The following is a 14,381-nucleotide window of genomic DNA, read 5'->3' as shown; positions in this document are numbered from 1 at the left end:
AGTTGCTGCAATGAGGATGAAGTGTCTTTCAGTCATGGAGATGGAAATAAATGGTGCTCTGCAGGGTGTGCAAGGATAGGCACCCAAGATTCCTTCACCCAGTCCTCCCTTTTCTCCCTCACTGCTTCCTGGAAAATTGACCCCCACATCCCCGACACACACACAAAGAGCAAAAAGGATTTAGTGAGAAAGACCAAATCTCTTGCCTACATATACAATAATAACAGCACTTTATTCCACTTATAAAAATGTTCTATTTCATTACACTTTACCAAGCATTTTTAGATTGTTTGACTAAACCCCAAAAATAAAATTAAAAAACTGAGAAAGAGAATCATAATGAAGTCAAATTTTACTGGTGTTGTATAAAAGTGTTTAATCACATTTCTAAACCAGGGAACCAGGATGCGGGAAGGCACCTCCACTACCCAAGAGTCAAGTCACTGCATGGCCTGGGTACACCTCTCCGTTCAACCAGCCATTATGTCCTCTCCATGACCTCCTCCAGCTGGACTTTAGCTTGGACAAACAACTCTCCCTGCCCCACTGTTGGTCCACCACTGGAAAGAATGATTACCATGTGGCTGGCAGGGTCTTGGTGTTCCAGCTCGGTGTCAGGCCTGAGCCTGTGAGGTGGGAGAGCCGAGTTCAGGACATTGGACCACCAGAGACCTCCCAGCACCACATAATACCAAACAGCAAAAATCTCCCAGAGATCTCCATCTCAATGCCAAGACCCAGCTCCACCTAATAACCAGAAGGCTCCAGGGCTGGACACGCCATGTCAAAAAACTAGCAAGGCATGACCACAACCCCACCCATTAGCAGAGAGACTGACTAAAATCATAACTTCACAGACACCCCAAAACACATCACCAGACACAGTCCTGCCCATCAGAAAGACAAGATCCAGCCTCATCCACCAGAACACAGGCACCAGTCCCCTCCACCAAGAAACCTACACAACCCACTGAACCAACCTTACCCACTTGGGGAACACAACAAAAACAATGGGAACTATGAACCTGCAGCCTGCAAAATAGAGACCCCAAGCACAGTAAGTTAAGCAAAATGAGAAGACAGAGAACTATGGAGCAGATGAAGGAGCAAGGTAAAAGCCCACCAGACCAAAGAAATGAAGAGGAAATAGGCAGTCTACCTGAAAAAGAATTCAGAGTAATGATACTAAAGATATCCAAAATCTTGGAAATAGAATGGAGAAAATACAAGAAACATTTAACAAGGACCAAGAAGAACAAAAGAGCAAACAAACAATGATGAACAGCACAATAAATGAAATTAAAAATTCTCCAGAAGGAATCAATAGCAGAATAACTGAGGCAGAAGAACAGATAAGTGACCTGGAAGATAAAATAGTGGAAATAACTAACACAGAGCAGAATGAAGAAAAAAGCATGAAAATAATTGAGGACAGTCTCAGAGACCTCTGGGACAACATTAAAAGCACTAAAATTGGAATTATAGGGGTCCCATAAAAAGAAGAGAAAAAGAAAGGATCTGAGAAAATATTTCAAGAGATTATAGTCAAAAACTCCCCTAACATGTGAAAGGAAATAGTCAATCAAGTCCAGGAAGCACAGAGTCCTATACAGGATGAACCCAAAGGGAAACACTGAGACACATACTAATCAAACCATCAAAAATTAAATTCAAAGAAAAATTATTAAAAGCAGCAAGGGAAAAGCAACAAATAACATACAAGGGTATCCCCATAAGATTAACAGCTGATCTTTCGGCAGAAACTCTGCAAGCCAGAAGGGAGTGGCAGGACACATTTAAAATGATAAAAGGGAAAAACCTACAACCAAAATTACTCTACACAGCAAAGGTCTCATTCAGATTTGACAGAGAAATCAAAATCTTTACAGACAAGCAAAAGCAAAGAGAATTCAGCACCACCAAACCAGCTTTACAAGAAATGCTAAAGGAACTTCTCTAGGCAAGAAACACAAGAGAAGGAAAAGACCTACAATAACAAACCCAAAACAATTAAGAAAATGGTAATACGAACATACATATCAATAATTACTTTAAATGTAAATAGATTAAATGCTCCCACCAAAAGACACAGACTGGCTGAATGGATACAAAAACAAGACCCGTATATATGCAGGGCTACAAGAGACCCACTCAGACCTAGGGACACATACAGACTGAAAGTGAGGGGATGGAAAAAGATATTCCATGCAAATGGAAGTCAAAAGAAAGATGGAGTAGCAATTCTCATATCAGACAAAATAGACTTTAAAATAAAGACTATTACAAGAGACAAAGAAGGACACTACATAATGATGAAGGGATCAATCCAAGAAGAAGGTATAACAATTGTAAACATTTATGCACCCAACATAGGAGCACCTGAATACATAAGGCAGATGCTACCAGCCATAAAACAGGAAATCGACAGTAACACAGTAATAGTAGGGGACTTTAACACCACACTTTAACCAAAGGAGAGATCAACCAAAATGAAAATAAATAAGGAAAAACAAGCTATAAATGACTTACTAAACAAGATGGACTTAATTGATATTTATATGATATTCCATCCAAAAACAACAGGATACACTTTCTTCTCAAGTGCACATGGAATATTCTCCAGGATAGATCATATCTTGGGTCACAAATCAAGCCTTGGTAAATTTAAGAAAATTGAAATTGTATCAAGTATCTTTTCAGACCATAGCACTATGAGACTAGATATCAGTTACAGGAGAAAATCTGTAAAAAATACAAACACAAAGAGGCTAAACAATACACTACTAAATAACCAAGAGATCACTGAAGAAATCAAAGAGGAGAGCAAAAAATATCTAGAGACAAATGACAATGAAAACACGACGACCCAAAACCTATGGGATGTAGCAAAAGCAGTTCTAAGAGGGAAGTTTATAGCAATACAATCCTACCTCAAGAAACAAGAAAAATCTCAAATAAACAATCTAACTTTATACCTAAAGCAATTAGAGAAAGAAGAACAAAAGAAACCTGAAAGTTAGCAGAAGGAAAGAAATCAAAAAACTCAGATCAGAAATAAATGAAAAAGAAATGAAGGAAACAACAGCAAAGACCAATAAAACTAAAAGTCGCTACTTTGACAAGATAAACAAAATTTATAAACCATTAGCCAGACTCATCAAGAAAAAAAGAGAAAGACTCATCAAGAAAAAAAGAGAAAGACTCAAATCAACAGAATTAGAAATGAAAAAGGAGAAGTAACAACTGACACTGCAGAAATACAAAGGATCATGAGAGATTACTAAAAGCAACTATATGCCAATAAAATGGACAACCTGGAAGAAATGGACAAATTCTTAGCAAAGCACCACTCTCCGAGACTGAACCAGGAAGAAATAGAAAATATAAAGAGACCAATCACAAGCACGGAAATTGAGACTGTGATTAAAAATTTGCCAACAAACAAAAGCCCAGGACCAGATGGCTTCACAGTCAATTTTATCAAACATTTAGAGAGGAGCTAACACCTATCCTTCTCAAACTCTTCCAAAATACAGCAGAGGAAGGAACACTCCCAAATTCATTCTACTAGGCCACCATCACCCTGATACCAAAAACAGACAAAGATGTCACAAAAAAAGAAAACTACAGTTCAATATCACTGATGAATATAGATGCAAAAATCCTCAACAAAATACTAGCAAACAGAACCCAGCAGCACAGTAAAAGGATCATACACCTTGATCAAGTGGGGTTTATCCCAGGAATGCAAGGATTCCTCAATATACGCAGATCAATCACTGTAATACACCATACTAACAAACTGAACAGTAAAAGCCATATAATCTCAATAGGTGCAGAAAAAACTTTTGACAAAATTTACACCCATTTATGCTAAAAACCCTCCAGAAAGTAGGCATAGAGGGAACTTACCTCAACATAATAAAGGTCATATATGACAAATCCACAGCCAACATTGTTCTCAATAGTGAAAAACTGAAACCATTTCCACTAATATCAGGAACAAGACAGGGTTGCCCACACTCACCACAATTATTCCACATAGTTTTGGAAGTTTTAGCCACAGCAATCAGAGAAGAAAAAGAAAGTAAATGGAACCCAAATCAGAAAAGAAGAAGTAAAGCTGTCACTGTTTGCAGATGACATGATACTATACATAGAGAATCCTAAAAATGCCACCAGAAAACTACTAGAGCTAATCAATGAATTTGGTAAAGCACCAGCATACAAAATGCACGCACAGAAATCTCTTGCATTCCTATACACTAATGATGAAAAATCTGAAAGACAAATTAAGGAAACACTCCCATTTACCATTGCAACCAAAAGAATAAAATACCTAGGAATAAACCTACCTAAGGAGACAAAAGACCTGAAGGCAGAAAGCTATAAGACACTGATGGAATAAATTAAATACGATACAAACAGATGGAGAGATATACCATGTTCTTGGATTGGAAGAATCAACATTGTGAAAATGACTATACTACCCAAAGCAATCTGCAGAGTCAATGTAATCCCTATCAAATTACTACCGGCATTTTTCACCAACTAGAACAAAAAATTGTGCAGTTTGTATAGAAACACAAAAGACCCCGAATAGCCAAAGCAATCTTGAGAAAGAAAAAGTTGGAGTTGGAGGAATCAGGTTCCCTGACTTCAGACTATACTACAAAGCTACAGTAATCAAGACAGTATGGTACTGGCACAAAAACAGAAATATAGATCCATGGAACAGGATAGAAAGCCTAGAGATAAACCCACACACATATGGGCACCTTATCTTTGATAAAGGAGACAAGAATATACAATGGAGAAAAGACAGGTTCTTCAATAAGTGGTCCTGGGAAAACTGGACAGCTACATGTAAAAGAATGAAATTAGAACACTTCCTAACACCGTACACAAAAATAATCTCAAAATGGATTAAAGACCTAAATATATGGCCAGACACTATAAAACTCTTAGAGGAAAACATAGGCAGAACACTCTATTATATAAATCATAGCAAGATCCTTTTTGACCCACCTCCTAGAGAAATGGAAAAAAAAAAAAACAATAATAAATGAATGGGACCTTATGAAACTTAAAAGCTTTTGCACAGCAAAGGAACCCATAAACAAGACAAAAAGACAACCCTCAGAATGGCAGAAAATATTTGCAAACGAAGCAACTGACAAAGGATTAATCTCCAAAATATACAAGCAGCTCATGCAACTCAATATCAAAAAACAAACAACTCAATCCAAAAATGGGCAGAAGACCTGAATAGACATTTCTCCAAAGAAGATATACAGATTGCCAACAAACACATGAAAGGATGCTCAACATCACTAATCATTAGAGAAATGCAAACCAAAACTACAATGAGGTGTCACCTCATACCGTTCAGAATGGCCATCATCAGAAAATGTACAAACAGTAAACGCTGGAGAGGGTGTGGAGAAAAGGGAATCCTCTTGCACTGTTGGTGGGAATGTAAATTGATACAGCCACTATGGAGAACAGTATGGAGCTTCCTTTAAAAACTACAAATAGAACTACCATATGACCCAGCAATCCTACTACTGGGCATATACCCTGAGAAAACCATAATTCAAAAAGAGTCATGTACCACAATGTTCATTGCAGAACTATTTACAATAGCCAGGACATGGAAGCAACCTAAGTGTTCATCAACAGATGAGTCAATAAAGAAGATGTGGCCCATACATACAATGGAATATTACTCAGCCATAAAATGAAACAAAATTGAGTTATTGGTAGTGAGGTGGATGGATCTAGAGTCTGTCATACAGAGTAAAGTAAGTCAGAAAGAGAATAATAAATTCCATATGCTAACACATATATATGGAATCTTAAAAAAAAAGGTTCTGAAGAAACTAGGGGTCAGACCGGAATAAAGATGCAGACATAGAGAATGGACTTGAGGACACAGGGAAGGGGAAGGGTAAGCTGGTACAAAGTGAGAGAGTGGCGTTGACATATATATACTACCAAATATAAAATAGATAGCTAGTGGGAAGCAGCTGCATAGCAGAGGGAGATCAGCTCATGCTTTTTGACCCCCTAGAGGGGTGGGATACGGAGGGTAGAAGAGAGATGCAAGAAGGAGGAGATATGGGGATATATGCATATGTATAACTGATTCACTTTGTTATACAGCAAAAAGTAACACAACATTGTAAAGCAATTATACTCCAATAAAGATGTGAAAAAAAAATCTAAACCAAGATTAACTCAGAGTTTGGGGAACTAAAGATTATAAAATTTTGAGGGGTGTCTTTTTAAAAAGGAATGCAAAATTGGGTATAAAAGTAAATTTTGGTTAGGAAAAAATATAAATTACATGCTTTAACAATATGAAAATATCACAAACAAAACCCAGAAAATATAAGATATTTGTTAATTACTTGTTCAACATCTTCCTATATACTTCTTCTCCCATGTAATTGGCTACATCCTTTTTGATCACCTCTTCATAAGACAAGATTTTATATCATTTTCTATAGCAGGGTTACTCAGGTTCTGAAATCTTGGCACTATTGGCATTCTGAGCCAGCAATCCTTTTTTGGGAGCAGGCAGAGGAAAGAGGGGAGACAAGATATCCTATGCATTGTAGGAATTTTTGCAGCACCTCTGGCCTCTACCCACTAGATGCCAGTAGCATCCCCCAGTTGTGACCACCAAAAATGTTTTCCAAACATTGTCAAATATTCCTTGGGGGGAAAAAATCACACCCAGTTAAGAATCACTGTTTTGTAGCAAGAAGAAAAAGATAATGTCATAGTCGGCTCAGGCTGCCATAACAAAATACTATAGACTGAGTGGCTTAAACAACAGAAATTAATTTTACCACAATTCTGGAGGCTAGGAAGCCTAAGATCAAGGTTCTGGCAGGTTCAGTTTCTGGTGAGGGCCCTCTACTTGACTTGCAGATTGCCATCTTCTCACTGACTCATCACATGGCAGAGGGTGAGAGAGATAGAGGGAGGAGGGGAGAGAGAGAGAGAGAGAGAACAATCTCTTCTTATGAGGACACTAATCCCATTGACTCATGCTTATGACCTCGTTTTATCTTAATTACTTTCTTGTAGACCCTTTCTCCAAATACAGTCACATTGAAGGTTTGGGCTTCAACATACGAAATTGGGGGGAAACACAATTCAATCTATAGCAGATAGATAACTGTCTTTATTATGGTTAGTCAAAATTTTTTTTTAGTATTTTGGGAAAGTTTCTATATGTTTTACAACTCTTTATTGGTAATATGTAAATTTTTATAATTGTTGTCAAATTTGGGAAAATATCAAGTTTCTTTCTTAAATGGCCTCTAAGATTTTAGGACATTCTGAGTTTTCTGGAACAGTGATTAATTGTAAATGCTCTTTGAATTAATGACACGTGTTTACCAGTTTGTCACAGATGTCCTCATTGCAGTGGTATATTATGGGTTTTATATTAATGTTGTCAGTGTTAGATTTTCATGTCACATTAGCAAGAAATTAATAAGAAATATGCATAGGTTTAGTTGGGCAAAGGTACTTCAGAGAGAGGAAAGAGCATAAGCAAATGTATGTCTGAGCAATGACAGAGTCTGGGTAGAGTGAGACATAGGAAAGGCAGCAGCTTGAGATGAGAACATTAGAGAAAACACTCTGGAGTCAGGAGGAGAGCTGGGAAATACTGTTACATGCTGGCCAGCAACTAAGAATAGATGACCATGAATTGAACTTTGGGTTAAGGAATCAAAAGTTGGTTGATGGACCACGAAGCACATAAAAGACAGTATCGTGTGAAAATCATTAGCATCAGAGTCAGCCAAACATCAGTTTAAACAAAGATCTGACACAAACTAGCTTGTGAAACTTTTCGTTGCATCAGTTCACATCCTCTGCCAGGCAGACACCAAGATGGAAGTAGGTGTGCCAGAGACTGATTAAGGGGAATACCCTTGGAAGATAAAAAAGAGGGTGAACAGAAAATACAGAGAATCTTTCAAACATGATGAAGATCTGACACCTGTGAGAAGAGAGAAGGAAAGAGAACTGGGTGGGAGGATCCTAAGACTGCAGAGCAGCTCTGAGAAAGCTGAAGCTCCAGGACAAAGACTGCCCATTCTGCACCAGGCAGGAATGTCCCAGCTCTAGAACTCTGGCCATGCTCAGTCATTGATTGAGAGCAGCCTAGGGAGAGCATGGTCGGTGTGATGCCCTGATGGATCTGAAGGTGTGTGGCTGGAGGCAGCATGCTGATATACTCTCTTGAAGGGAGGTCTCAGCTGTGAACCTTCAAGACTGCTCCACTAGCCATGGCTTACTTCTAGAAGTAACTGCTAAACATGTAAATCCATTCCAATGTACCCAAGCTAAATGTATCTTACTCACATTCTCCTTGGCCAAATCCAAAAAACTGTCAGGGCCTACTGCAATGCCACCAGCCACAAGTGGAAATATGACAGATTAGAACTCAGAGTGAAAAGACACAGTGGTTTGGTTCACTGGTTGAAGTTAAACTATCTTACTTTTGCACATTTACAAAATCATTTGTCTATGCCAACACATCGCAGAAGTCCCTGCCTGTGCATCAGAAGGGGCCCATGCAAATGAAAACCCCAAAACTTAAGATTCTTTACCTTCACATAAATCCACTTCTGGTTCTAGAGATGGTGATGATTTTTTATTGGATGTACACTAGCATCGCTACCTAGTCCCACCCTAAATCCCCAAAGCTCTCAGCTAACTAAAACTAGCATAGAGTGAGTACCTCTGGAAGAACAGAAGGGCTGCCCCCTCCTGGAATAAAAATTCACCGAGTTCAGTGGGGTCAGGGAGCTCTCATTTTCCAATTCTGGCCAGAGTCTATATCTAAGGGAGTCAATATTCAAGAGGGAAGGGCAGGTACATATGTGGTGAGGACATTCAAGGTGGGGGCAGCTCTCATTACGATGTGTAGGAGAGACCCAGGTAAGGGAAAACCTATAGGACAATGTAAAACAAAAAAGATCAAAAGTGGGATCCAAACCAGGTTAAGGAGCTGGCAACATCTAAAAGAGGGGCACAGAGCCCTAGTCAGCAGTTAGGACTGGCCTCTAGAGTTAGGGGACCGGGTAGAGGGTTGAGGGAAAGACCAGGAAGCCAGACTTCCTGGTCAGCCGACCGACTTTCTAGGTGTGTAGTGAGGATGGGCAAGCTAGACTATGAATCCACTATCCCCAGAGGTCACTGGTGAGGAAGGACCTGCTGAAACCTTACCACAGCTTCCCCGTCACCTCAGGAACTGAGCGAGGTGAGACAGGTCTTCATTACCCACACACAGGCAGAGCAGGACGAGGAAGACAGGTAATGAATGGGGAATTACCTCCATGCTGGGCGAGACTCTTTATAAGGCGTCCACGCCTCAGAGCTCTAAATGTTCTTCTCACCATCATCAAGCTGTCAAGATACAGTACTAACAAAAGGAAAGCCGGGCCAAGATGAGACCCTGAGAGGCACAGAGAAAGACTTACCAGAGGAGGATAAAAACAGCGATTTTGTTCACAATGGCGTGTGTACTTTACCGGTACGAAATGAGATGCCAGCAAGTCAAAATATTCCTGGAGAAGAAATCAAGGGAAAAGGCAAAATAATAAGAGAGACATGGCAAAGAGTTCCTCAGGAGGGTCACAGACAAATGGCCCTTTGAAATTACAGCATTTGTATAAAATCCAGATGTAAACAGCAAAGCTGGCACATCCTTAAGTTTAAAAATCTCTTTTGGGGCTTCCCTGGTGGCGCAGTGGTTGAGAGTCCGCCTGCCGATGCAGGGGACACGGGCTCGTGCCCCGGTCCGGGAGGATCTCACATGCCGCGGAGCGGCTGGGCCCGTGAGCCATGGCCGCTTAGCCTGCGCGTCCGGAGCCTGTGCTCCGCAACGGGAGAGGCCCCAACAGTGAGAGGCCCGTGTACCGCAAAAAAAAAAAAAAAAAAATCTCTTTCTTAAACAGAGTTAATTTGTGTCCCAAGTTTCTGGTTATTGGTCTCATGTTTCCCCTAAAAATATGATTTAGAACCTCTAAGTGGGTAGAGGGAATTAGGGATTCTCTCCAGCTATAAATTATTCATCACCTTACTCCACTCTCTTTACCTTCATTGGGATGCTTCCAAATTGACAAAGAAACCTATTTACTGTTAATTGATCACCACTCTAAATTCACTGAGATTGCAGCAGAAACAGGCATCTCAAGTATTGCAGCTGAGATTAGCTGTATCACATCACAGGAGAGGAGGCAGGATGTGGCTACAGCGGGTTGTCCTCACTGACAGCAGACTTCCAATTTCAAGTGCACATGCTTCGAAATTCAATACGACAGTCTGAGTTTGTCTGAAAGTCAAGCTAAAGTGCAGAGCCCCATCTTTGCAGCAGAAATGATGGTCAATGGGAATTAAGTCGGGACAAAAGGATCCTTACTTGTTCCACTGCATGTTAAAACTTACTAAAAATAGGTAAAAACTCTTGATACCATATCTGTTGATAGCATTGGAAAAGGTTTTCATTTTTTACTCAGTTCTAGTTTCCCAAATATAATAAGCATTAAATTTTAAAGCAAATAAAATAAATGCAGGAGAATCTAGTGTTATATGGGCATAAGGAAAAATTTTACCAAAGAAATGAGCTCTAAAGAGATGCATTTTATTTCACAATATTTTTGCCAGAAATGACTTGTTCATAATATTATCCATTCAATTGTAAGGTTTTACTGTAGAAATTGCTATTCTCCAAAGTTGGGAATATTTCTTATCAAAGCCCGAGTCAATTATACTAAAGCCAGAGGTTAGTGGTACAAGAGCAATCAAAGAAAAAGTAGTTAAAATTCTTATACTTAAGAACGTTGACCCAATCTATAAGAATGACAAGTTATATTACAAATATTAACATCAATTCATTCATTCAACAAATACAAATTGAGCTGCTAGTTCAAGTCAAACATTATTCTAAGCAAATCTGAGAAGTCTCTGTCCTCGTGGATTGTACATGGAAAGTGGGATGGAGGGTGTTGTGAGAAGAAAAATGAACAAATATATCCAATGTTATGAATGATGAATGCTGTGGAGAGAACTGAAGGATGGAGAGAGTGGTTCCATTTTATGAGTGGTCAAGAAAGACTTTCTGACAAGGTGATATTTTAGCAGAAATGTTAAAAAGAAATGGAATAATAAAATAAGCTATGTGCCTATCTGACAGAAGAGAGTTCCATGCAGAAAGAATAGGAAGTGTTTGCAGGTTTGGGGAACGAAAATGTGGCCAGGGTGGCTAGAGCCAAGAAGGTGTGGGAGACCGTGGCCCATCGTGTTGGCCATCGTGTCAAAGCTCAAATCAAGCAGGGCGCGGGAAGCTGTTGTACAGACCTTGGATCCTACATTGCCAATGGACCAAAGGGGCTTGTCTGCAGACAGTGGGAGCAGGCAGATGAGGAGAAGTGAAGGCAGGAGGACCACTTAGGCAGCTGTTGGAGTATTTCAGGCAAAAGATGTTGTAGGAGATGACAGTGGAGGGTGTGACAATTTAAAGACAGGACCAGCTGACATACATCCGGGTGCTGATCTCCATAGATCCTTTTCCATAGGGAAAGAGGAGTCAAGGATGGCTGAGGTTTATATCCTGGAGTTGCCACTTATTAAGAAGAGGAAGACTGTAGGGGAAGGTGAGCAGATTTGAGACAGAGGAATTATTCTGATCGTATCGAAACTGAGATGACAGTTAGATATCCAAGGAAAGTGGGTGTGTATCTTTCCCTGGTCATATTACTGAGAAAAATCATTATTGCTGATAGTAAGGATTAAATCATGTATTAAAAAAAAAATTCTCAAGAGGAGATACCTGAGATACAGAAAGGCTCTGGAACTGGAAAAGCTAAAATGACGTTAGCTGAATGATCTCAGGGTGTCAGCCAACCTTTCAGAGACTGGGAGATCTCTCACCTCTAAAAAAAAGAAATGTGACTAAATTCCATGAATGAATGACTCAGCTCTTACAAATTCAAAGAGTATATAAATCCTCCCAAGCCACTGCTCACAAATAGAGCTCTCGTGTCTACCCCAGGGGCAGAGGGGGAAAGGTTATTCTTTAGATGAGGACAATTTCCTCCTTTGGGACTCAGGACTTGTTTGAAGCCTTAGGAGCTAAAGTTCAGAAAGGCCTGTCTTTTGCAGAGGCTGCAATATCAAGAGGGAGAAATGTATAAGCATCACACCCAGCATGTTCCAATCCTGGCTCTTCTGGCAGGAGCTTGGTAACCTTGCTCAGATCTCTAGAATTCCGCCTAAGTTTCCTCATTTAGAAAAGAAACCAAATATAACACCGTTCTCACAGTGTTACTGTGAAGATGTAAGAATTAAAGAATTGAATACCATGTAATACGGTGTATAAGGTGGTATGATATGGACTATACCATATGATTTAGAATGTACCGTAATTTCTATGTATTCCGATCTCCCCACTACTTACTCCGCAGCTTGAGGGGAGCCTGACGAGAACAAGCCCTTTAGTGTCAGGGTCTCATTAGCCCTGTAGCTGAATGAGTGAACGACATGAATTAATTTACACGGTGGGGAGTCTGAGAGAATACATTTTTAGCATCTACTATATGCAAGGTATTTTGTAAACATCGCTCGAATTAATCTCCATAACAAACATAAAGGTAAATATTTTCATCCTATTTTGTAAATACGGAATCTGAGGGTCTGAAAGTTTAAGTAATTCAAGTAACTCGCACAAGATCATGCAACCAGTAATTGCTTCTCAGACACGCTTGATTCTGCAACCTCTTTTCACTCCATCACTTTGTCTCCCTTGATGCTGCTTCCCACCCTGCCTCGGTGGCCTAGTGAGGTTTTGAAACATGATGATGGGACCAGGTCTCCAGACTAAGAATAGCCTGTGAACATGACCTGTCTAGACTTGTGCCTGTCTGTGCCTCTCTCTTCTCTGAATCCCACCTACCACTGTGCTCTGTCTGCACTTCAGTTTTTATGATCAAAGCCCCTCTTTAAATCAATGTTGCTCCTGATCAGTCATCCGGGCATGCCTTCAGACAGCAGGTTGGTCTGCAAAGCTACCAATAATCTCCTTTGACCACTGTTATTCAACTTTGAAGAAACCTACAAGCTGCCTTTAAGTTTTCCCTCTAAGTCACTCTTACATTCAATCCATCACCAAGATCTGTTGTTTCTACAGTCAAAATATCTCTTGAATCTTCCCATAACCATCCTTCTCCTCCAGCTCACTGATCACCTCTTACCTGTATTTCTGCAATTACTCCAAAGTTCTCCCCATTTTCTCTTTTATCCAACCCCAATCTCTTCTCCACATAGCAAAGATTTTTAAAGTAGAAATGGATTATGTGCTCCCCCACCCACCCACCAAATAATGTCCGTAGCTTCCCATTGCACTTCAAATAGAATTGTCACCTTTAGGTACTGTGTACTACCCCCAAGCCTGCATGACTTACCTCTCACTCTCATCCCTGCTCCCCTGCACCAGTCGTGGCATCTCTGTTCACTTCCAGGAGAGGCAAATCTCCTTCCTTTCTGAGGTGTCACGCTACTTCCCCACCTCCTCAAGCTCCCTGCACCTTCTCCTCCCTCCAGTTTCTCCATTGCTTTATAACAATTCATAGTTGGCAATTTCAGACGGTTGGCTGCCAAGAGAAAGGAGAAGAGCCTTACAGGCAGAGGTAAGAGCAAATGCCAGCATGTGCAAGGCTTCTGATCAGAGACGGGAAAGAGCTATGTGTGTTTAAGAAGCTGAAAATTCTTTTTTTTCAAAAGACAGCCTTTGTGTCTCTGTGTGAGACTGTAGACTCCGTGGTGGTAGGGCCTTAACTGTCTTATCCACTAGTTCACCTGGCCTGATACTTACAGAACTGACACAGAAAATTCACCCAGTACACACGTAGGACATGACTTATGGCCTTTGGAATCCAGTGTCACAGTCACTCTGGACATTACTTGATTTAATCTTTTTCTCAACAGTGCAGAAAATATGTGGTATTTTCTACAGAAACTTGTATCTAACTACCTCACATACACAGGTATATTTGTAGTCACTGATACTTATCTGTGCATAATTTTGTTATCTTGGTTCAACCTTAACTATTTTTTAGGGAATCCATGACCCATTTTCTTCTCTTTGCTATGTCCTTCTGCCGATTCTGTTCTCCATAGGCTGTGGGTTGATCTCAAAGGTCTTGTGGCCTCATCTTGACTGACATGTAGCTCACAAAAATAAGCATCTTGGCATTTCTTCGTGTGACCAGCTATGTTAACAGAGGCTTTATGAATATTTTAGAAATATTTACTGATGATGTGATAAAAGAAACAAAAGATCTAGTAAGCCTGAC

The sequence above is a fragment of the Delphinapterus leucas genome, chromosome 18, assembly GCF_059928025.1.
Source record: "Delphinapterus leucas isolate spDelLeu-1000000601 "Yukka" chromosome 18, BTC_Dleu_Yukka2, whole genome shotgun sequence".
Lineage (NCBI taxonomy): Eukaryota > Metazoa > Chordata > Mammalia > Artiodactyla > Monodontidae > Delphinapterus > Delphinapterus leucas.
The sequence above is the reverse complement of the archived record's forward strand: the minus strand, read 5'-3'. Positions refer to the sequence as shown.